This window comes from Mercenaria mercenaria, unplaced genomic scaffold (assembly GCF_021730395.1).
Source record: "Mercenaria mercenaria strain notata unplaced genomic scaffold, MADL_Memer_1 contig_2255, whole genome shotgun sequence".
NCBI lineage: Eukaryota > Metazoa > Mollusca > Bivalvia > Venerida > Veneridae > Mercenaria > Mercenaria mercenaria.
This window is the reverse complement of record NW_026460303.1, coordinates 45,833-72,192: the sequence shown is the minus strand read 5'-3', so window position 1 is coordinate 72,192 and position 26,360 is coordinate 45,833. Positions and strand designations below refer to the sequence as shown.

The 26,360-nt window shown below is 34.9% G+C and overlaps 1 long non-coding RNA gene across 1 annotated transcript in view; it reads right to left on the bottom strand.

Moving 5' to 3' along the window:
- Positions 1-812: 812 nt before the first annotated feature.
- The window catches only part of LOC128552303 (uncharacterized), a 57,153-nt gene continuing 31,605 nt past the window's right edge, over positions 813-26,360 (bottom strand). The window contains exons 2-3 of the long non-coding RNA XR_008369033.1: positions 20,256-20,326; positions 813-876 (exon numbers count right to left, since the gene is read on the bottom strand). This is a non-coding gene — a long non-coding RNA (uncharacterized LOC128552303). The remainder of the gene's footprint in view (positions 877-20,255; positions 20,327-26,360) is intronic.

Genomic DNA, 26,360 nt, shown 5'->3' with positions numbered 1-26,360 from the left:
GAGATCAGACAAACAGTTTAGTCTCTAGAGTGTTATTGTCCCGAGTATTGACCTCGCACACCTGCATATTCCGTATATTCCTTATGTGTCCGTAAATTTTTATAACAGTGATACAACTATTGAAAACCAATATCACAAATACATGATATTGGGCTGTAACCTCTAGTGCGTTAACTATGCATTTGTACACAGTGCTACCACAATAGCTCACCTTGAACACTTTGTGCTAAGATGTGCTAAAAACTCGAGTGTGCAACTTCTAACGTCCAATAACATTCCTATGCAATTTCATAACGGTCCCAAGTCGTTTTTACATATTTTATCTGACGGACGGACGAATAGACAAAGTCAAACCTATATCCCCACATCAAAGTGGCGGCATAATAAGCCAGAGCTTCAAACTGCACATATTTTAATCAAATTATGCAGATAGGGCCTTTGTCATTGGTGTTCACACTCCACTTCGTCTTAATTCGCAAATTTCTGTTGACGCTTAGATGATAAGAATGTTGGTCATCAGGTATGTTAGCGTCAGTGTATATAATGGTTTGAACTACAATTTAATCTCCCTATTGAAACCTTTATTTCATGAAACTCGCTTGATATTAAAAATATAGGATACACAGCTTTGAAAAAAAACTAGTACTGCTAGTAAGGGTCAGTAATGCAAAAACATACACCCATATTTTTGTATGGAAATAGCGAGTAAAATGCCCAAACGTTACTATATTAATGAATATAAAAAAAATACCAGCCATAAATGATTTAGATTGACTGATGTTGTGGTTTTATGACTGAAATTATTTACCATATTTTGATCATTGACTGAATTCAAATCAAATATGTTCAGTTGCACTTTCACCTCCGTCACATCTCCTAAAATTTAAGACAAGTTCCTTTGAAGTAAAGTTTATGTTGAAACAAGATGTCAAATTCATAAATTTCACAAAATTTAAAAAGCAATTTGTGATAAAGTGAGGTGTTATTCACTTTTTATTTCTACCTACAGCAACGCTAAAACATAATATTTTTAGCAAAATAATATATTTATTTGGTAACTCAAATTCAATCAGTAACAACGGCATATCTGAACATTTTGATATCAATTATTCTTTAAATCGGAGCCAAAAATGAAGTTCTCATTATTCGAGAACATTTTTTTTATATGTATTTATATGATACAATCTTTAAAATTTAGTTTTCCCATCTTAATCTGCATTTTGCTTATTTGTTTTTGTAAATGGTGTAAGAATATCAGACGTAATTTCTCTAGCATAGCATAGGCACACATATCTTGCGGTATTACACATTGTCAGCCAATTACGCCATTAAGTTATGATTCCACTGTAAGTAACTTCGTGTTCACTGACAACATAAAATAGAGAAAAGTGTAAGTCTAAGTAACAGTATGTTGCAATGACAAATCGATTTCATGAAATAATGTTCGCGTCTTTAATAAATACATATCTATAAACTTAGTTCAACTCACCTAAACTAAAATGCAAATATCAAATAGTAATATATTTACAGAAATCTAAGGCCAACTTTCAACGAAATACTTATCTTTATTTATTTATTTCAAATGTACAAAATCATCATCAAATATATTTAATTTACAAAATATATAAATCAAGTTTGCATATTGAGCTTCATTCATAATTACATGCAATGCAGTAACAGTTGATTGTTGGGGAAAAAACAGCCAGTGTTTAGTGTTATTACACATTTATACTGTGTTAATTTGTTGCGGGTTTATCCTGCTACCAATGTTAAAGTGTATTTCTGACAATCATAGCATCTTTAGTTTATTCCGAATCACATCCAATTTATTTTGGGGGTGTTCAACGTTACGTGCAAGGAGAATATTACTTAGATAAAGTATCACTATTCATATGTTTTTCGTCCGATAATTTGGTGGAATTAAGATAGTCCATGAAAAAAAGTGTGATGTTTCGATTTATAGAAGGCCATACACGCCATAATGTAATAATGGAAGTTTATGGGAAAACAAGACTGTATTAGCGCTAAACACGACCTTGTCGGAACCTATCATAGGTAATCTTTATGGTCGCATATCTGTTGTAAATGATGTTAAAAGACGTTTTCGTGCAAATAAATCGTGAAATTTGATTTTTTGTTTCATTTTTGGCCTTTTTTTTTGACAGAAATGCCAAAATTTATCTGAGCTTTAGAACCAAATGAATTATTTCTATCTCTGTAATGTCAAAGAATGGTCAAAATTCATAGACTTAATTTCTTTTTCATACGGAATGAATCATATTTCAGCTTCTAAGCAAAATCCATTTCACATACTTCCGCGAACAATTGCAATAAATGATGAAAGGGTCTGAATCTGAGCATTTAAGTTGACAGGGGTGACCTTAGTAACTGTCCATATATTTTTAACACTAATTTCTTAATGAAACTTTGTAAAACATTTGGTATCGGTTCATGTTTGACAGTAACACTGTCAAATGGGAAAATATGAAACGAAACATTCATTTGTAGGTCAGGGACTAATAATTCAAAAGTTCAGGGAAGGTAAGAGTATACCTGGGACTAAGGTAATGTTTGTTCGTTCTGATTGGTCAGTCATGTAAACAAACCGAAGAAGTGTTTACTTTTTTTCAAAATTGAATTTTAAACTGCATTTACAGTATTTTATCATACATTTTGACATCTGCTACATTTTAGGTGAATTGAAAAAATGGCTTTATAAAACGAATTTCTTCCGCTATACCAACGATGTAAACATGGGGTTATCTCATTCACACGAAAATTACTTAGATAAAGTATCACTATTTATATGTTTTTCGTCCAAAAATTTGGTGGAGCTAAGATAGTTCATGAAATAAAAATGTGATTAGAGATACATGTTTTTTGGTGACGACGCGCCGTATGTAAACAATTCTAGCCAATCAAGAGTTGTGACTTCTTGAATGTTCGTCCTTTCCAGTTACAATTTCATGGGAAATGGTATGTATCAGCTGCATATAGCTCTATCCGGGGAAATATATACTTCAAAAATGCATCAGTTTTAACGGTTATTATATATATTGCGCACTTTTTGTATACTATGCGGAATATTACATTATTATATCACTTCTTCTAACATTATTTAGAAGGTTTAGTGTATGCATACATTTTTATCACTTTATGTAAAATAATGCAGCTACAGTACGTCGATTCTTTATCGCATTTCGGGTTATTACCTTATGTGAATTAAACCCTGTAAGATACTATGGTGGCAGATAATCATAAAGTTTTCATGAACATGTTATGAACTTTCGCGAAAAAATAATACTTTACGCGAAAATTAAATAAACTTTCATGAAAGTAGCAGAAAGTTTCCGTGAACATATTATCTGGTTAACGAGACAATATGTCAAAATAGTGTGCCCTGAACTGCATAAAGATAACCCGATAGTCTCCTCTACGGAATGAAGTATGTTTATATCCAGCTCAATCCCCGAGCACCACCCCTAAGAGTGTCTTAAACTTGTGGATATTTGATTATAACATTCAGATGGGTTACGAAATCAACGTAGTTTTTATCTCCCTTTATTAGTTCTGTTCATTCCGTCTCTGTTATCGCAAGCAGTAGTTGGCATTATCGTGAACTGTTTCCACTTAGAAAAATAGATTCTTTTCGTGAAAAGTTTTTAAATTTTCACGAAAACTGTTCAAATTTTCGCGAAAACTATCTGCTTAATGCAGAAATATGCCACCATAAGATACCATGATAATGATATAGCTCTTGGTTTAATTAGATAGTTGTTGCATGTAAAAGTCATTTTTCATGACTGATATTTTGAAAGATATGAAGTGATTACCTCATTCGTGTGTTAAGTATGACCAAAGTCTGTTTCATGGCCAAATACGGTACGGATAACTATTTTCTCTGGTTAACATCTTGCCTTGCATAGCATGAATTTGAAACCATAGCTGACAACGAAACATTGTCAAAACAATTAGCTGACTGTTTATCAATTCTTCAATATTTAATACCAAATGTTTTTAAAGACCCACCACGACCTAGTGACCTTCTTTTTCCTCTCACATGAACTTAATGCAAACCAATCTGATAATACTGGTATAATACAGCTATTCTACACGATGACAGTTGGACAATATAGGCCCTCATTGAATTAATGTGTTTTCACAACATTATCTGCAAACTTTTTCAGTCATTCTCTTCTCAGTATAGTTTTATAACATAGAATAATAACTATCTTACTCTATAGCGACAAAGTGTGGTCTAAACTCACCTTAATACATCAAGTACTGTGCATACTACTACATTAATTGAATAATATATTTCGACATTGAGCACATTGTCTTGGCCTTATATATGTCACTGTTAACTTGTTATTATTCATTTTCTTGCAAAGCATGTATAATTACCATCATGGGAATACAAAATAATACCGTTATTTTGTGGTGCGTCTTTAAAGTTAACCCTTTTTATCGGTGACGATACAATGTTTATCTTAGAAGACATGAAATAAATCAATTCATTTACACTTAAAATAAAAGGGTTTATACATGTATATGTTCTTGTAAGAAAAGAGTACAGATATCTAATACAAATATATAAACGTAAAATTCAATTTCAGAGTACAGCTGGTTTAATTAATTCATGACAGGTAATATAACACACCACCTTGCAGACTGCCCACTTAGCCCAATAGGGAGAGCGCAGATATACGGATCTCTGGGTCGTGAGTTCGATTCCAAGTAAGGTGTATGTTCTCCGTGACGATTTTATAAGACATTGTGTCTGAAATCATACGTCCTCCGACCCTAATTTGTGTGGGGAAGCTGGTCGTTACTTGCGGAAAACAGGGTTGTTCCTGGTACAGAATCCAGGAACACTGGTTAGGTTAACTGCCAGCCGTTACATAACTAAAATACTGTTGAAAACGGCGTTGAGCCCAAAACATACAAAACATAATACACCTCCTTGCATCAAATATACTGTATTGTAACTACAACGATAGCCGTGTGTTTGGATCTGTCCAATATGGCTGCTCAAAACAAAAAACAATGGAACATCATGTAAGTTTTTGAAGCTATTTCATACGTCTTTTTATTTTTTTTTTTAACCAAACTCTGTCCAATAAGCCTTGTAATGCTCAAAGAAATAATCGCCACACCGGCATTGCCGTCCGAATGGTATTTAGCATTAATATCTCTTCATAACTGATAGAAATTGTTCATTTTCCTGCCAGGTGTTCTAAAATTTCATTTTTATTGTTAGTAAAATCAAACCATTTTGACTGAATGGATATGAATATACTTGACGATAATCTTAGTATACAAACTGTGGTATGTACAAACCAACTGAATATTCAATAGGACGCAAAACGTTAACAGAAAGAAATAGAAACATTAAAGTAACGGTTTGGATCATATATGTACGCCGGTTTGGATAACTTAGTCTCTTTGGATGTTTGCGGTTTGGACTTACCTTTCTAACTGCTAATGTATGTTTTAACTATGTTTACATTGTTTGCATACCTGTTCAAGTATATCGTCTTACAGAGCATGTCCATCAAACACTTGATGCTAGACTTATATTTATGTATATGCATATAAAGTTGAGATGTATGCCTTAAACGATGATCAATATGATTTGTTAATCAAACCAGTGTGTTTACCCAAACTGGTGTCACTAATGCCAATTTGAAAGTTAGTCGTTTCAAAATTGTTTGAATGTATACCAGATGACCAGGAAAGGTGTTTGTAAATTGGAAACATTTTAGTGCAAAAATTTCATGAGACAAGAATTAGTCTTATACCTTGGTGCACACCTCACACGTAATATATGCGTTAGCACTTATCCAAAGAAACATGTCTGTTGGATGGCATTTTTACAGGGGATAGTTTAAGGCTAACAGGGCTAACAGACGACAAGATTACCTTATCACCTTTCCATATGTACTACAAGTCTTACATTCCCCTATGGTCAGGTGACTTTGCTATCCAAAAAAAAAAAAAAAAACAAAGACAAATATCAAACAGGGAAGACGACGTCCAACTGCTTATTTCTTTCTTTTACCCTTATAAGGCCAAACCAAATTGATTACTTGGTCAACAGATTTTCCAGCATTAAAAAAAAAATATTTTTTTTTGAAAATCAGCTTCCGCTCGCTTCAGTTTTTGCAGACCGATTTCAAAATTTCAGAGCGGGCGGTTTTCACTGTTTACGGGCCATTTTGTCACTATGAAGCGACAGGTTTTCATAATATTTAATAATTTTAATCATTACTGTCCATTAATTGTCCATTAAAACATCTGAAGAACATGTTTGATGTTCTGTGTTGCCCCAGTTTGCAAAATTGACAGCCGAAATGATAATTAGATTGTGTAAATAAATCTTGGAAAGATCATTAGGAAAAATTTCCGCAAGGCAATTTTTTCTCGAGATGAACATCAATATCTCATTATTTAAAAGTGTCATTTAATAATAACTGGTAATTAGAACAATGTTTTGCTGCTATCCTTAAGATTATACACATGTATCAGCAGTAACTTGGTAGTACTTAAATGATGAACATGGGGTATAATTCAATTTGGACTTCACATCCAGTGTAACATCACATTGATAATGAATTGTTGAAATAACTTTGATTTTAAGGAATGATAGTTGCCTCTATCAGCTATGTAAAATGAACACAATTTTCTGGCAGAGAAGAGGGTACGCACATGGAACTTTATTAGGGCAAAGGAATCATAAAAAGCTTACAAACTAAGAATCCAAGAAAACATGCATTAAAGGCTTACTTTTTTAAGTTGAAATACAAGAAGATTATATAACTGTCTATAGATCATTTTTCAAATTTGTTTAATTGGTATCATCAGATCTATTTTTCAAAAAGAAGCTAAAGATGATAATGCATTATTGTTAAGACTTGCATCATCAAAAGTAAATCTTTCCTTATCTGCCAAAGTTAAATATGAAATAAAATAACAACAGAAAGTGCAAAATGTGTCATTGAATTTACAAGTGAATTGGGGCGTTAGTGGGTGAGGGATTTCCTGGTATCTAGTGAAATTGAAAGTTGACAGACGCTATGATATATAGGTCATGGGGGTACCTAATGTACTTGTGATGTGATTGCAGTATTTTCCATATACATAATGATTTCTGCTGAACAACTCTACATGAGAGTAACAGCATTCTTATACTTATGTAGTGACGTAGATTCTAAGGCGAAACCCTTTATGTGGCCAGGGTACTGGCTTACCTAGGATGCAAACTTAGCGAACACATTTGTTCAATACACTAGAAATATGGCCAAATTGCAAGATTTTCTTGTATCCGCCTGTTGTCCCTCCAGTTTGTTTAAATTTCTCAATGTTTGTAAGTATTACAATGTAGCGCGATTTTGTAAACATTAAGATATATTTGTCAGGTGTCGAGTGGCTGCCATGTATTTTGGGAATAGTTTGTCATTAAACCTTCGATATTTAAAGATCTTTGGTTCTTTTATGTATTTTCAAGCCATTTTGATATGTTTTTGCAGTGCTTGTTTATTCTTGTGACAAGGTTTTTTGTGCCCCCGTGAGTGGTGGGGGCATATAGATTTGCTCTTGTCCATCCGTGCGTCCGTCCTTCCGAGAATGTTGTGTCGCGCCTAGCTCCAAAAGTATTTGACGTAGAGTCACCAACCTTTACAGGAATGTTAGTCAGCATGTGCACCTGGGGTTTTGCATCCGGATTCATTCAGTTGTGTAGGAGTTATTGCCCCTGACTTAGTAAAAATTGGTCATGTTAATGTTGTGTCGCGCGTAGCTCCAAAAGTATTTGACCTAGAGTCACCAAAGTTTACAGGAATGTTGGTCAGCATGTGCAGTTTTGCACCTAGGGTTTTTCGTGCGGATTCATTCAGTCGTGTAGGAGTTATGACCCCTGACTTATTTTGTTTATTAAGTTTTTTCATTACACAAGACTAGACTTGTTCACACTTACTCAAAAAAGGGTTTTGAAGCATTTATGTTAAAATGTACTTGTCCTAGAATCATAAAACATTAGAGGATTGTTTAATAGCCTGTGAAGTATTCTCTTAAGGATTTTACTCAGCTAGGCCAGAGTTATGGCTGACTAAGTGAAAAATACACATAAGGTTCTTAAAAGTTTGTGTTGCAAACATTTTAAAAATTATTTAACATGAGTCATAAAACCATGTTACAGTGTCAAGTGTGGGGGCAACTGTGTGCTATGGACAACTAGTTTATTTTTTCTTCAAATCGCTCCTCGCTTGCTCTAAAAATAGGTGAAATCCAAAAGCAAATATTTTTATTTTTATTCCGCTCGCCCTTTCCTAAATCGTTTGGAAAAAAATCCGATGACCAAGAAAACTAATTTGGTGTGGCCTAATATGTAGACGTTAAGCTTTATCTATGCATTTTTGTTTGTACACATCCATGAATACACCGTTTTAAGGTTTTCGGTGTGAAAGGACTGAGCTCTTACAATGTGTTTATTTTCCTTGTAATATTTTTTTCATTTCTCAAGCGTAGCAGCGTGACTGACTCAACTAAAACACAAGTAGGGGAGGGATGACCAATAAAAGCAATGAAAAACACCATTTGTCAAAAATGGAAATTTAAGCGCACAAGCCTAGCAGTTACATTTTTACAGGGTGCAAGAATACAATAGTGTTGTTTATTATGCATAATGGCTAGATGATCAGATGATAAAGCCCCATTAAAAACTTTGCTGTCTCTTGATCCTACATTTCAAGGGAAAGGAGATCACACTTTCTTAGGAAAATAGTCATTCATTTCTTTGTATATTTATACACTGATTTCTGTTATAAATTTGAAAATCATTTCACGACTGTTTACATAATTATGTCTCTTTGAAAAGGAGAAATTGTCAAATTTAAATGAGGACAACAAAGCTCGACTCCTTTACATTGTCACTAAAAAGCTAAAGGTATTAATGAGTGCATAAACAATTTTGCTTAAAGTTATGTTTAAACCACTGAACTGTTCACTCTTATAATGCTAAATGAGATACCCGCTAATATAAAAAACTTAACCAGGAATTTCTAAGTCATATTAGAGGCATAACGTTTTGTAATGGAACCTATGCACAATATGTCGAATCATCACAGTGAACAAGTGTTGGAGTTGTTTAATTTCTTTAATGAGTTGTTTAATTTCTTTAATGAGTTACGAAGATTATGCATATTAGGTCAGTAAACAGGTATGTGAAGTTTAATCCATTGTAATTTGTGGTGCTGAGATACCTGTTGCCGAAAAACGGACCTTTGTGGAAAGCAAACTATTGCGGTTATGTGCGTTACATGCCAGATTATCTCAGTGAACAATTTAGTTTTGTTTCAGTACAGAATACTATCAAATCAGGACACTGAAGCTGATAAACGGATGTGTGCGAATTTTTCAAGCTCATTTTTAAATTGCAAAACACTCACTTGTACAGGTCATTTGTAATTGAGTTGGTTGTGGGGACGGTAAACAAATGCTTTTAATAGGGACCTATTTTCTATTAATTTACTGATCGCTGTTCCCAAAACGCAACTGAAAAATAAGATAGATAAATGAACTTTGAAAGAATCTGTTTTAGATCGAATTTCTAAAACGAATAACTTAGATTACCTGAACCCCAGCTATGCACTTAAACGTACTTACACGTCGTTTTGACCTATCAATCGGGATATATAATGTTTCTTTTTTAATTATATACGATTCCGGAAAAAAGTCTTTAATTATAGAATTATGAATTTGAATTTATTATCGGTAATATATTCCCATGCATCAGTAACACAAAGTTTAACAATTTGTTACAACGTTAGTTTTATCGTTTATATACACTGTTTTTCCTTTAGTTTAATATCCTTTAGTTTGCTTCTTTCCCTAGATTTTGTTCTTGATGATACATGACATTTTCGCTGTTAAATCCAGGTCACTAGATTTTATGCTATCCATATGCAAGGCCACTCTGATATCCCAGAACTTTGTGAAGGAGATAACTGTATTTGTATCTGTATTTGTCAGCCTTGATACCGATCATGTGAATTTAGATGCTATCCAAACCGTTACATATACTAAATCTAAACCGTTAACGAGTTTTCGCTTACTTGTATCCAAACCGGTACATACTTGATACATGTGGTTGACTTCAGGCTGTATTTAGTTGCAAAACTACTGATTTTTCAGTTGAGAGATTAATAGCTACATATGCAAAAATGCTTCTTCTTTAACTATTATACTGATGATGCAAATGCAAAAAGTTTGATAATATCATTTTAAAGTGTCGTTTTCGCTTTTGATACAACGTTAGTTTTATCGTTTATATACACTGTTTTTCCTTTAAGCTTACAAATTTAGTTTAATAACCTTTAGTTTGCTTCTTTCCCTAGATTTTATTCTTGATGATACATGACATTTTGTGTCGATTCGCTGTAAAACCCAGGTCACTAGATTTTATGCTATCCATATGCAAGGCCAGTGAACTGGAAGTGAACATTCTATCCCAACTCCGGTTCGTCGATTCCTACTAGAATCGCCACATGCTTCAGTTTCTCTTTTCTTGCCAAAGTGTTCGCATCGTCCGCGGATTTTAAGTTATAAACTTTACTTTGAGTTTCGACTACGTGGTTTTTAGTCAGTTTAGACTTTATTTAGGACTTATATTGGTTATGGCGTCGAGTAAAGTTTCCGAGGGAGGTGAAATTGTGTCAGAGTCGGAACAGTTAGACGGGACAAATCCGCCGCAGGATTCTGTTCATTTTGGTGAAAATGATGAAAATTCGCCTTCTACGCCATTGTCTATTGCTAAAAAGACAAAAAAGGCAAAAAAAAACAAACTTCTAAGTACAGTGAACTGCGTAAGCGGTTTTCAGTCATTGAAGATATGTTGCAAAAATGCTGAAACAAAATTCAGAGTAGGCTGAGACAAACTCTTGAAGACATTCTACACAAGTGATGTCACAAAGACATGATGCATTTTCACAAAGTGATTCTGTTGATGGGGACAATTTATCCTTGTATGGTGGTAGTCAGATATCTAGAACTCTACAATTCATTGAATCCGAGACCTTTGAAAAAGAGAAGGCTTCACAACAGATCAAGGACGTTTTTGCCATGTCTACTAAATATCCAGATCAAATTGGGAGAGCAGGTGCTTTCCATCATATAGTGCGCAGGTCGGTATCTATGACAGATACTATGTTGTTTGAACAACCAGACAATGTTGAATTTTCTAATTTACCACTGACCGGTGATGGTGTTTTTGGGACTGAATTAGAAGCACTGCTTAAATCTCGTAAAGAGAAGAAAAACCAGATTGACGATTTTATACCTGACATGAAAAGGAAAGATTTGAAGCGAAAGAAAATTCACAGGTTATCAACCAGAATCCAACAAAAGACTTGATCGCAAAGGTTTCAAAGGATGCACAGATGGAGAAAAGAAGTCAGTATGTCTCCAGACCACGAGGTGGCTATAATAGCTACTCCAGACGCTCTGTAACCTCAAGCCGAGGACATCTTGGAGCCAAGTCTGGAAAGACAGATAACCAGTGACTCTGTAAGTATAATTGCAAGACATTTGGAGATACCCGTTCGGGGGAGACTGTCTCATTTCCTGCCAGAGCGGGAAAAATTTACCACAGACAAGTGGGTTCTAGAAACAGTGAAACTGGGCTACAATCTAGAGTTCCCAAAGAAACTTCCATTTCAAGGTTTAAAACCTATAATTGTTCCTTTGAAAGATTAAAATTCAATAAAAAAAACAAAAACCTCTCTTTTAGAAAAAAGAGCTGTAGAAATAGTGGATCCGAAAAACATTCATTCAAGTTTCTACAGTACGTTATTCCTTGTTCCAAAAAAGATCGGAGAAATGAGACCAGTCATAAATCTGAAACCCCTCAACGAGTATCTCTTCAAAAGAAATTCAAAATGGACACATTATCAAAGGTACTGAATCTAGTAGGGAAAGGAGATTGGGCTATAACAATAGATCTAAAAGATGCCTACTTCCATATAAAAAAATTCAAGGGTATTCGTCAGTACCTCCGTTTTCAGTTTCAGGGAGGGAGTGGTATACCAGTTTCGGGCACTCTGCTTTGGTCCCACCAGTGCACCGAGAGTTTTTATAAAAATTATATCGGTGACACTTGCTTATCTAAGAAAACAAAATATCCGACTTGCATGCTACCTAGACGATTGGCTAGCAGCAAACAGTTCAAAGAATATGATTTTAGAAACAGAACAACTATACTCAGTCTCCTTTACCAACTTGGATTCATAGTGAACAAGTCAAAATCTCAGCTTATTCCAGTTCAGACAATAGTTTATGTAGGGGGTCTGTTCAATTTAGCAAACGGCTTGGTGTATCCAACCGCAGAAAGATTAGTAAATATAAAGTCAGCAGTGACGAATATCATTCAGGGTCATATCACTGCCTGACATTACATGATTCTTTTAGGAATGATAGCATCGTGTCTAGAAAAAAAACAAAGACAAATAGAACTGATTCCAAATGCCAGGTTGATCATGAGACCAATTCAGCTTCATTTGCTACAAAATTGGAGTCCGTCAAGAATGAATCTGTCTGTAGAAATTCCACTTACTCCACAGTTGATCTCAAGTCTGAGTTGGTGGTTACTGGATCAGAACATTGCCAAGGACAGATCATTAAAGAAAGATCAGTACTTGATTACAGTAACCACAGATGCCAGTGGAAAATGGGACAGGGGCGGTCACACGAACAACCTTACATGTCAAGGTCAGTGGAGCAAAATGCAGAAATTGATGCACATCAATTGGCTGTGATTATGAGTATACAGCATTTTCTATCTCATTTGAAAGGTCACAATGTCCTGATCAGGTCAGACAACACAACTGTATGCCAGTACATAAACCACCAGGGTGGGACACGGTCTATACATTTGTGCAATCTGACAATGGATCTGTGGCATATAGCTCTAAACAACAAAATGAAGTTAAAATCAGTACACATCAAGGGGGTGAAGAATGTACTGGCAGATTTATTAAGCAGGGAACAAGTGAGAGACACAGAGTGGTCTTTGAACAATACAGTGGAATGGAAGATATTCAGCATCTGGGGCCAACCAACTTTGAACCTCTTTGCAACTTTTCAGAACAAGAAAACTCCACTGTTTTGTTCATGGATCACTCATCCACAAGCTTATGCTTTGGATGTCCTGTCAATTGCATGGCAAAACATGTTTGTTTATGCGTTTCCTCCTCTGCAATAAATTCTCCGAGTGTTGAGCCATTACAACAGTCACAATGTACACTGATACTAATAGCTCCACAGTGGCCAAGACAACACTGGTACACTCAGTTTTTGAATCTGCTAATAGCTTGTCTACGAAAACTCCCATGCAGTCAGGATCTGTTAACGCAGTGCAAGGGAAATATATCCCATCCACATCCGGAAACACATCATCTGACTGCATGGTTGTTATCGACCAATGTTTCTCATCAAAAGGGTGTTCTGAAGGAAAAAAAAAAACAAGAAAATTACTGGCACACAAAAAGATTATAGAAGCAAATTCAGACAATTTGTTAGCTGGTGTAGTGAAAGGGATATTGATCCCTATTTTGCTACTCTAGCAAATTGCGCCGATTTTCTGACCTACCTGTTTGATAAAGGGCTTAAATACAGGACTATCAATGGTTACAGATCAATGCTATCGTCAGTATTAGACCAGGTTGAAAAAAATTTCCATAGGTCAACATCCTTTCATTATTCGGTTGCTAAGAGCTGTATTTAATGAACGACCACCGATTAAACGGTTGGTACCGGAATGGGATCATCTCGTTTTGGGATGTTTGAAGAAAGCACCATTTGAGCCGTTGCAGGATGCGTCTTTGAAGTAAACGTGCTTCTTACTGGCGATCACTACATTCAGACGTTGCAGTGACCTTCAGTCTTAACAGTTGGGTGAAGGATCAGTCAATGTTCAGAAGCAATGTGTGACGTTTGTAAGAATTGGTTTATCAAAACAAGACAGACCTAATCATCTTGGTAAAAATATTTTTGTGCCAGCTTTACCAGAAAACAAGTTTTAGACCCCAAGCGTTCTTTGACTTAATAGAGAATTTGAGATTTCAACCTTCGCCTTCCCCTTCAACGTCTCTTGCGAAGTTAACGTATGAAGTTGAAGTTCGATTAAAATTCCTTGAGATTTCAAACTTTAGAATGAACCTTACTTCTTTTAATCCGCCCATTCAATTTATCTGTAATTATGAGCGTTTTTCTCGTGCATTTTGATATCAATCAGTGTCCGAAAGTGCAGGACTTTTACAAGAGGTTTTAGAAATGAAAATTAAATAAAAACATTTCAATTAACATAATCATCGCATGGATATAAGTGCGATTACAAAAATAAAATAAAATAAAATAAAAACAACAAAAAAAAAAACAACACAACATTTTATATAAAATGATGTCAGTATACAATGCATGATTGTAAATCATACATGAGAGGAAATAAAAATGATAATCATATGAACGTATTCTATTGTTGGTGGTGTTCTTGAAAGATATTACAGTTAATATTTCTTAAACAAAAACATGAGACATCAACTACAATAAATGCATTTCTCGATATACTTTGAAGTTAAATATATGAGATAAAGCAAACACAAAAGGCTGTTGACTAGTATTTCATAGTTTTTCTTAAAGTTTTTTTTTACATTGAACTGGTACTTTTTACATCGAACAGTCAAGAACTGTTAGGTGGAGACGAAAATTGTCGCACAAAATAAGATGTGGGCATATACACGTATTTGTTTGAATATACTATTTCATAAGTAAAGCATGTGCAGATGAAGGAATTTTGGTTAGAGGGACACCAACTTTAAGAGGGGGGTAGTCACATCGAGTTTCAAGACCGATTTCTTTGTAAAATGTAAGAATCAAAGGGGGATTGACCCAAATGCCCTTCTGCCATGTTCTGGCTCCGTGCATGTAAAAAATGGAGCTATCCCATACGGCTAACAGGAAACCTCTCGCATCATGATATCATAGATCTAAAATTGTCTGATACTTCAAAAAAAAATCCGTCTTACTAGTACCATTTTATGTTTATAATTAAAACGCAATTGTCTTATTAAGTGTCCGGCAGAAACGGATTGATTCTATTTGGAAGTTAAAATAAAATGTTCCACCAAATGATAATCGCGCGTTATCATTCATTTTTCAAGTAAAATGACTGTCATGCCATGTGCCTCCATCCAGATTTCAGTCTGTGATGCCGTGTATGTGGACAGAGTAGATGTACAAAGACTGAAGTTTTGACTTTCGTGATAACACATCTTCGGACGTTCAAAACTTCACTTCTTACGACAAAAAGGCCCATCTGGAATAATCAATACCGCCTGAGGACACAAATATGCCGTAGAAGTTAAGTTTGAACAAAATCTCAAAGTTGATAACTTCATACTTTCAGGTTCAATTCAATGTATTTAGTTAAAATTATTAGCCAATCAAAACTTCAATATTCTTATACTTATTGATAGTGTTTCGCATCAAATTTAGTCCAATTATACATATGGATAATCGAATAACTTAATAAGCAGAAATCCTGAAGCTAAGCTTTTTATTTCCCAAAGTAATAAAACGAAGTTTTAGGCTTACTTGAAATTACATGGAAAACTTTAGTAGCAACGTTTGATATAAATAAAATACACGCATATTGGTGACGTTTTACCCCAAATATATATAAGAGACGTTGAAGGGGAAGGCGAAGGTTGAAATCTCAAACTCTCTAATATCTAAAGAAACAGAACCTTTCAGACAAGCAGATACAGATGACGATATTGTGAAATTGTTCTTAACACGGAAAAAGCCTCACAAGCCTGTTTCATCTCAAACCATATCCAGATGGTTGGTAGAGTTAATAAGATTTTGCTATAAGTTAGAACACAAGTCTTCAGGTAAAATAAGAGGACATTCAACTAGAAGTATTGGCCCATCGTGGGCTCTTTTCAAAGGGGCATCGCTGCAACAGGCCATGGAATCTGCTGATTGGTCAAGGGTGACCACATTTACTCGTTACTGTTTGAAAAAGTTGAATACAGAGTTTATGAATTTGTAGGAAGATATCCTTTTTCTGTAAATACTGTAGTTTTATCGAGGTGAACTGTGTTTCATACTGTATCTCTTTTCTTGCGGATCGATGTTATATTGTAAAAGATTACTGTGGAAATGCCAGTTAGGCTATGTATATTAAAAAGATGCTGTCTTAGTGGATGCAATATGTGCATCTTTTATGATATTGTAACTGTAGGTTACAAACAGTGTACAGTAAATTCATAGAACTTTCTTCTGTGAGGTATGAGTTACAAACAGTGAATTTATAAAACAGTAAACAGGAGAATGACTATTCCTGGGTATGGATATGATTGGTTTAAAAGAGACTTCCATCACCAAGAATACTGCTGTGGAATCTGAGAATAATCCGCACTGTAATGACAGGTAAGTTTATTTATAAAATAAAATTGGAAAATTTGTATTTCAAATTAGAGTTTTATGAATAAATAATACTTACCTGTCATTACAGGTACCCACCCCCTTCCCATCATGTCTTTTAAACAGTCTTCCTGAGGCGAACACTTTCGCCAGAAAAGAAAACTGAAGCATGCGGCGATTCTAGTAGGAAGCGACGAGCCGGTGTTGGGGTAAAAAATTCACTTCCGGTATATTGAAAGTTTAATATGCGGATCAAGGAAAGAGAATCCACACTGTAATGACAGGTAAGTATTATTTATCGCATAGTGCTGCAATTTTCCTTTGATCTTTGCAGCATGTTATACATAGTAACACACATTATTACTACAAAACTGTGCTGATATCTTACAAAACTGTTGCGATATATATCAACACGGAAATCTCTATGGAGTTTCATAAGAAAAAAAGTGTTCCGATATATATCAGCACAGTAAAACTGTTCCGATATATATCGGAACACTTTTTCTCTAGTGAGGTCCTGTCAAGGGAGTATAATTTTTTCCTTTCAAAGAAAAGATGATTTTAGCTCCAATTTACAGTTCACAGAGAAAGAATTGTCACAAACACCTACATTTATAAAGTAAAAGAATAAATAAACTAGAATATTTCAAAAACTTGATAGTTATTGCCAAATTCAGAAATACATGAAATATATGAAATTCTGAGATTTCTCAAATGTTTCTTTTTCTTTGATTTTTTTTACAAACAAAACAACAAGTTTTACAATATGTCTGGCCAATGAAATGCAAATATTTAAAACCAATGCAGAAATTTGTTGGGTACTTTTATCTGGGGAACACATTTTCTAAAACAGAAGTTTTAGTGTTTCAGTCAGCGAGGCGCAGAAAGGGAATCAAAATAGTAAAAATAATAATAAACAAATTTGAATGAAAATAATATATAAATTTTAATGATAAACTATGCGATAAAACAGTTATAATATGTAGTGCTCGTGTGTTACCAGGATATATCAGAGCTAGGGGTACATCTCGTTATTTTTCTCTTCACATATCTGTCTCGGCCTACCGGCCTCGACGATATGTACAGAGAAAAATACCCTCGATGTACCCCTAGCTCTGATATATCCTGGTCACACACTCTCACATATACTATAACTATTACTTATTCATAAAACTCTAATTTGAATTACAAATTTTCAATTTCACCATGTGGCACGCCTAGCTCAAAAATTATTTGATATAGATTATAACAGAGTTATGGCCCTTGATATAGAGAAAATAGTGGACTTTTTGTTTGTGATGCTCATAGCTCAAAAAGTATATGGCCTATAATAATGAATCCTTTTCATAAAACGTTTGTTGAGGCTTTACCAAAACTGCAAACATTTGAATTACTGCCCCTTATTTGTGACAAATGTACCAGGGGTGGGGGGGGGGGGGGGTGTGGTGCACACCCTGTGTCCTACAGATACATTCTAGTTTTGTGTCTTAAATGCTGTTTAAAATGTTAAACGTAAATCAAAAACTACCGAACTGTTATGGTTGATACATTTTTAATTAACGGTAGTACCATAGTTAAGTTTTTACTTTCAAAGTTAATGCAAGCAGTAGATAACCGCTTCGTTCAATATGGGGGACTTTGGACTGTATGACCAGTAGGCCCTCCATCGTCGGGAAATCCAGGAATCTACTACAGTACAACCTCTCAGAACTATCATCATTGGTCGAATAAACTGCTATCTATTATCATATTCTTCATGTTTTAATGAGTCCTTATATTAATCGAATATCCACGGTTTGTGCTATGTGGCATGTCTATGTTCAACACATGATATAAGTAGATCTGCACGTTTGATAAACCGGTAGTAATGGCGTAACGTGATTTAAATTATCCGGAAAACGTAAAATAAACCGAGAATGAAAACCGTTTTATTTAAGAAATAATTTATAGCAAAAGAGTGCTTTAACACTATTTATGCACGATGGGTGGTTATACGTCGGCGTAATAATTTCACGAGGGAGCAGCCCGAGTGTATAAATAGCATTAAGGCACGTTTGTGCTATGAATTATTTCGATTCTCATATGCCCTTAATCTCAAACACGGGGCCTCCGTGGCCGAGTGGTTAAGATCGCTGACTTCAAATCACTTGCCATTCATCGATGTGGGTTCTAGCCTCGCTCGGGCGTTGAATTCTTCATGTGAGGAAGCCATCCAGCTGGTGCCCGCTCGTGATGAAATAATGCACGGAAGGACACCTGGTGTCTTCCTCCACCATTAAAAGCTGGAAAGTCGCCATATGACCTATCATGTGTCGGTGCGACGTTAAATCCAAAAAAAAAAAAAAATAATCTCAAACACTAGATAAAATATAGAAGCGCCCTTTCTTGGCCCGAAAAAAAAACTTTGACGTCACCGCACGTTAACGTGACGTCATTCTAGCGTAAGAGTGTTTTAACATAGACAAGCATATTAAAATAATTTATGAAAACCAGCGAGTAACGGTTACGGCAACATTACTGTCTTTCTTAAGGTATGATATTACATTTAAACGTTTGACACGCTAAATAATTCCGAAATAATGTCTTGATGTGTAGAATGTAATGTGCATATCTCTTTTATCATATATTGAAAAAAAATCATAAGGACCTATGCATTTTATTTCACCATATCACAGGCCATATGTTCACCTACGACTGTGAGAAGTATCATTAAAATCTACAATGTAGACAAAAAATATTTGCGAAAGCCTTATCAAAGTTGTGATTTTTCAATGGACCCATAATGAAAAGTAGGTTGAGGTTCTAACTTTTCATTTCTTTCTAGCAAAATATCAAGCACTTGACCCTTTCTGTTTTATTTGCCGAATTGTCTTATAGTATTAGTATATTCAGAAGTTTTGAAAAATCGGGGCTTAATTAAGTTCTACAATGCCCCAACGATAACTTGATATTTACAAACATGACTATACATAAATTAAAATGGAGCACAGGGAGTTCAACATTTTTCTACCAAGTTACAATCTAAATATTTCTAGATTGTATACCAATTACAAATTAGCTCACTGGTAAAGCATACGGTCCGTGTTCAACAGATCTTTTGCCGTGTGGGTTCAAAACCCAGCATCGACATTTAATTTTTATTTTACTTTTACATAAAAATTAAGATTCCTTCATAATCTATGTGACAACACGACAGAGAGGTATCTAAAGCCGATATGGCAGATCAGAATAGTTTATTATATATAAAAGATGATATTGATTAAATGCATGCACTTAGGCCATGCAAATAATAAATCAATACTATTGTGTTATATAAAGACACATATACACATACAAACCATCAAAGAAAGAAACAAAAATACGGAACCAAAAATGAAAACGAATAGGAAAAACAAAAATAAATAATCTGGAAAAAAATCTCACGAGGATTCGAACCCACAAAACGATTTGTTTATATCCAATTGCGGTCTGCATTTTACCACACTGAGCTATGTTGTCATATACTTAGTGTATATTTAAAATGAAATAAATACTTACCTGTCAAGTTATGTGCAAGGATTATGAATTGTTTTTTCATCAGTTATCATGAAATAAACTCGTCCTCGCGTTTCGGCGGGAATCACGTTATCATTGGGATTAGTACATCGTCGGAATTTTTTGTTTATTCAAATGCTCAGAACTATCTTGAGTAGGAAAAACACCCTAATTAATATGTTAGAAATTATTTAAAATATGAATTATGTAATCATAAAATTATTCAATGATGTTTTACATACCTGTGTCAAATCCCGACGGGTAACTCGGGTCATACATAGATTCGCTTGTTAAATTCTTGAGTAGTTCACGTCTATAATATAAGAGATAAGAAACGTGCTACAATATCTATCTTGAATTAGTATACTAGTTTCAGATTTGGGTACCGAAAAATTATTTAAGACAGTAGATTTATCTCAGTACAGCTACCATTTCAAGGCCGTACCTCTATCATCGATCTTTGATTTGTTTTATTCCTCTTTTGTTTTAATTGTTACATACCGCTTTATTAAACGTAGTGAAGTTCTAAATAAAACAGTACTTGTTTATATTAAGCCAATCGTGCCAATGAAATACGGCCTTAAAATAGTAACATACATTCTGAGCGTGCGAAATACACATATTTCTTTTAGAGAACGATTAAGATATAAGTAAGTCACATTCTCAATAAGAATATCACAGTTAAAAGAAAGGTGCTATGTAATATGCCCTAAGGTATTCTGAAATTTCCATCAGTAATAAATGTACTTCTTATATTTGACTAAAGTCTGTTTCAATCAATATGGACAAAAACATCAAACGCCCAATTCCTTAATCCTCAAGTCCAGATAAACATTGCCAGTCACGTGTCAGTATTTTATGTAGTGCTTCGTAAATGAATTATCAAAATACTAGCTAAAAAATTCGGATATTTTTCGCATGCGTGGATTTTTCTTATGTGTTATATCTTGACTTACAGTGTCAACTTTGGTGGAATATTTTCATGTTGCAGGTAAAGGTGCATAGAGTTTAGTTGTTTAGACATACAATTTAAAAATGCGACCAATCTGGGTCTGAGATAAAATGTTTGAGAGGGGGCATATTACATTAAAAGCTGTGATATCCTTGGGCATATCTGCTCCAAATGTGACAGTTATGTCTGTTAAACTAATAGGTTGAATATTGGCAATAAAACAGGACAAAAACGATTACAACATCGGTAATGATTATCAGAACTCATTTCATCTATAATACTTTCGATTAAATGATCAGCGTACTAGCACAAAATTAGATTTTACGTATATAATATATATATATTAGGTGTCTGAATTCAAAACTTGATTATATAAATAGCATCCTTAATAATTCAACTCCAGCTCCGAGAAACGTTTTAGATGAAAATGTAGACAATGTTTAAATGATTACAACTTAGAAAGAAAAGGCACAAACACTGGGAATAGTACATAACTTACAATAGGGTATTTTTTATAGAACTAATCATGTTCAATACAGACGGAGGTCCGACATTAAAATACAAAGACATTTAATCTATTTGGACAGAAATCAGACTGCAACTCTCAAAACCACAATTACTTAGAACAGTGTATAGACCACCGGCCGCTAAATTAAACTGACAAATTACCTATTTAACATACAGATTGATAAAGCTATATTTATTTATTTTGTTGGGTTTAACGTCGCACCGACACAATTTTAGGTCATATGGCGACTTTCCAGCTTTAATGGTGGAGGAAGACCCCAGGTGCCCCTCCGTGCACTATTTCATCACGAGCGGGCACCTGGGTAGAACCACCGACCTTCCGTAAGCCAGCTGGATGGCTTCCTCACGTGAAGAATTCTACGCCCCAAATGAGGTTTCGAACCCACATCGATGAGGGGCAAATGGTTTGAAGTCAACGACTCTAACCACTCGGCCACGGAGGCCCCTGATAAAGCTATAGAATCAGTCTATAAGTAGTACATAATAGGTAACATGAACAGTAATCTTGCAACAGACAAACGACATTCAAATAATAAAAAATGGGCTAACATTCTTCAGCTACATGACTTACACCAGCTTTTAAAGTATCCTACAAGGGTAACTGCTCGTACCGCCTCAGTGATTAGTCATGTTAATTTTAACAACACAAACCATATCATTGAGTCTCTCTATTAGCGATATCGACGTTAAAAGAAAACAACATGTTTTAATTAAATATAGATCATGTAAACATTTTTGCGAATCCGACTTGCTATATGAGTTTTCTTAAGAATTATCATAGACAGAATTACTACTAGATAACCCAGTTCATAATTTTGAATTATGGAACAAAACGTTCATAACTGTTTCTGATAGTCATGCATCCATTCAATATAAAAGAGTTTAAAGGAAATCTAACCCAGATTGGCCAAACGAGGATATCACCTTTGCACAAAAGAAAAGAGACTGCTGTCAGAAAATTAAAAGTTAGTCAGAATATAATTATGGAGAAATCCAACAAAAGCACTTATAAGAAAAGGAAAGCATAATGTCCTTCCAAAAAATAGTGATGTGGGTGGATGCAAGGCAAGACAAGTGATATAAATTCAAACGTAAGAAAACAAAATTCATTCTGAGATCCAAAAGTGTGAAAAACTCTCGCAATTTGTAGATGATAAAATTCTTTCTAACATAAGATTGTAGACAAAACTTGTAAAGAAAAATGAAGTTTTAAGCTTATCAATGATCTGGGCTCGACAAAAGCCACAGAACGGACATTGACGATCTTAGCCCAAAAGTACTTAAATTGGCATCACACGTCATAGCTCCAACCATAACAGATCTTAGACCTTATCAATGTAGCCGTACAAAGCAATGAATTTCCGAAATGCCTCAAGGCAGCCAAAGTCTTCCCTATTCATAAGGATTGTAATAAAGCTGATCCGCATAATTACATACCTATTTATATTTCTACTTGTTCAAAGATGTCTAAGAGACATGCCACTAAACTCTTACGCGCTTATCTCTAAACAAATATAACTTGTTAACTTGCCTCCTACAAGTTTCTTGCATTTCTATTTGTCAATAGACGTCACGTGGAGACAGGATATATTCCATATCCTGCTAGTATATTTCAGGTATGAATTTTGATTAAAACAAAATGGCTGCCACACTGCTGGCGTAATTGAATCAAGTCAGATTATTTATTAGCTCCAGCGATAGTATCGTTTCCGAGAGTAAATTTAGTGTTTTCTTGCCGATTTCATTCTACTTAAGTTGAGCCTCATAAAGTTTGGCAAAAGTTAGCCGTAAAAGCGGAATAACTCTGTATGGGATACACGGACGTTGAAATCTTGTTTTGGAAGTTAAACAGTTAAATCATCGTGAAATAAAGGAATTGACATATTTGTTACTCAGCAGTTTGTTGTAGGATCATTTAATCTACGTGCAAGATAAATGATTTAACAGGAAACGGGATGAAAGCCGAAGTATCAAGACATTTATGACATCGTGAAATCCGGTAACTTTCGAAGGGATGGAACAAGAAGTTTTTTAGTGTTTCTGATCTAAACCAGTTCATAACCTGTGTAAATGAGCTTTTGTGTTTTGTGATTTAACCAAAACACAGTTTATTGTGCATTTTATGGCTGGTGTAAATCAACTGTAAACAAAACATGATGACCAAACAAATGATTGTAGGATTCCAGTCTGCACTGTAAGTAGCTTTGTTAATTTACAAAATGTGTTGATTATAGCATGTAAGTAAAGGATAGTCGGCAAGATAAAATCGTTACACTGCTTGTTGGTGACCGGATACGGGATATACGCTGTCTCGTAAATCCATATGGATTTCCTCGACAGCGTATATCCCGTATCCTGTCACCAACAAGCAGGGTAACTAATAATACAAATATTCCAGCCTTCAGACGAAACTAAACCTGCCAGGCTGTGTTAATTAAACTCATAAATTATTGACCCAAAAAAACATATAATGGAGAGATAATGGTGCTGTATACATGTATTTTGATAGAAAAAAGGCAGTAAATCTAGTTGATTGAAAAATTTCTGTCATACAATCATACAAGTCATAATATATATATTAATTCTTTTCAATTCATATTTAAATAAAAGGATTCAATGTTTAGTTGCTACAAGTAATTTTGAAGCGTCAGATGAAAGTTTAGTTCAAGCAATGGTTCCTCAATACTCCATTTTAGGGTCTGTACTTTTCTTACTTTTTGTGCCATATAAATGGGGAGAGACACTTAAATTTGCCCTTGTCCGTCTGTCTATCCGTTCGTCCGTCCTAATTTTTATCTTGCGTATCTCAAAAATTGTTTAACCGAGAGTCATTACACCTCACCAGATTTTATTTAGCATGTGCACTTGAGATTTTAATTTGAGTCTCAAAGACCGGACCAGAGTTATGGCCCTTAAATTTGTTAAAATATGCATTACAAGAGGTCCAAATGCTCATAAGTCGCTCACCTGCAGATGACCTTGACCATCTGACCTTAATTATGAGTCCTGACCAAGATTGTTGAACACCCTTTGAGACGTTCATTAAAATAAAAGTTATTCGAAGGTTTATTTTTTGTGACAGCCCAAAATGCGTTACCGTCAGAACAAACTTAAAGATAAGCAGTTATTTTTTCCATTTTTAGCTGTGGTGTCCCCTAAAAAGGCCTAAGCAGAACCATTTGATAAAATGTGGGAGAGCACCTTACAAAAATCCTACAGACCATATTTGATGAAGATCCAGCCAGATGCCATTTTATTTTAATTTTTAACTCTAGCAGCCCCTAAAAGAAACATAAACTCGAGTTGGACAAATTTGATAGAGGACTCTGCAGTGATGCTACAAACCAAGTTGGATGAAGATCCATCTAGCGGTTCATGAGAAGAAGTCACTTAAGGGTAATTCTATTTTAAGCTATAACGGCCCCTAGATGGGGCAAATGATCCCATTTGAATAAAATTGGTAGGAGAACCAAGTGTCTCATGTGAATAGGTTTAGTAGAGGACCTTATAATAATGCTCTGGACCAAGTATGATGAAGATCCATCAAGCAGTGCGGGTGAAGACGTTGTTTAAAGGTGTTTCTATTTTTAACACTCCAGCGCTCCTTTAAAGTAGTCAAGTGCTCCCAAATAGAGATTTTCAGCTTATTGCGAGCACAGGTGGCAGTAACATACCTAGGATACAGTATGGGTCCATGAGCTATATGCATTTAAATTTACTACAATTATAATGTTTTCTTAGGAAAAAAATGACAAAAATCCATTTTGAAAAAAAATTTGCTCCTGTGACAATGAGCCATGAGATAGGTGATCAAGAACAGTTTGACATGTGCATTGCTTCCAGGTCCGTATTTTTTTTCAAAACAATATTTCCTTATCAATGATTGGCCGCCTTTTCGACAAAAGATTAATCTTTCATAAAAACCTTACTTCAAAACACAGTTCCAAACCGTTTACGCATCACGAGCGAGCAACGGCGTACGAAACGACAGTGATTTCTCCACCCGAATAAATCCCACACATTTTTCGCATCGAAGTCTCCCCCCTAAAACACATCAAGCACACAGTGCGAGTTTAAAATAACGTTATAACCGTTCATAACAGACTAAACACAAACTAATAAGACCGAAAACTAGGTTCGATCCTACTTTGTTACTTACAAATCCGCTATTTAACATTTTCGCTTTTGGAAATTACCTTCGCCTGCAATGATTACGTTGACAAGACGGTGGTTGTAAAGAACGTTTTCATTGGCGGAGACAGTTTACGTATTTCAAACGTAGCGATAAAATCCAAAGAGTACCCGAATATAAACAAGCAGCGATGGCTCACGAGGATTATTTACCAAATTCAAATAAATAACAACTGGTAAGTAATTAAGTAGAATTGAACCTTATTTTTAGTCTTGTTAGTTTACATTTAGCCTATTCTGACTGCTTATAGTGCTATTTTTAACTGACATGGTGTACTTGATTTGTTTTAGTGGGGAGACTTCGGTGATGAAAAATGTGTGGGATTTATTCGGGTGGAGAAATCACTGTCGTTTCGTACGCCGTTGCTCGCTCGTGATGCGTAAACGGTTTGGAACTGGGTTTTGACGTAAGGTTTTTCTGAAAGATTAACCTTTTGCCGAAAAGGCGGCCAATCATTGATAAGGAAATATTGTTTTGAAAAAAAAATACGGACCTGGAAGCAATGCACATGTCAAACTGTTCTTGATCACTTTTTCTCATGGCTCATTGTCACAGGAGCAAAATTTTTTTCAAAATGGCTTTTTGTCATGTTTTTCCTAAGAAAACATTATAATTGTAGTAAATTTAAATGCATATAGCTCATGGACCTATACTGTATCCTAGGTACGTTACTGC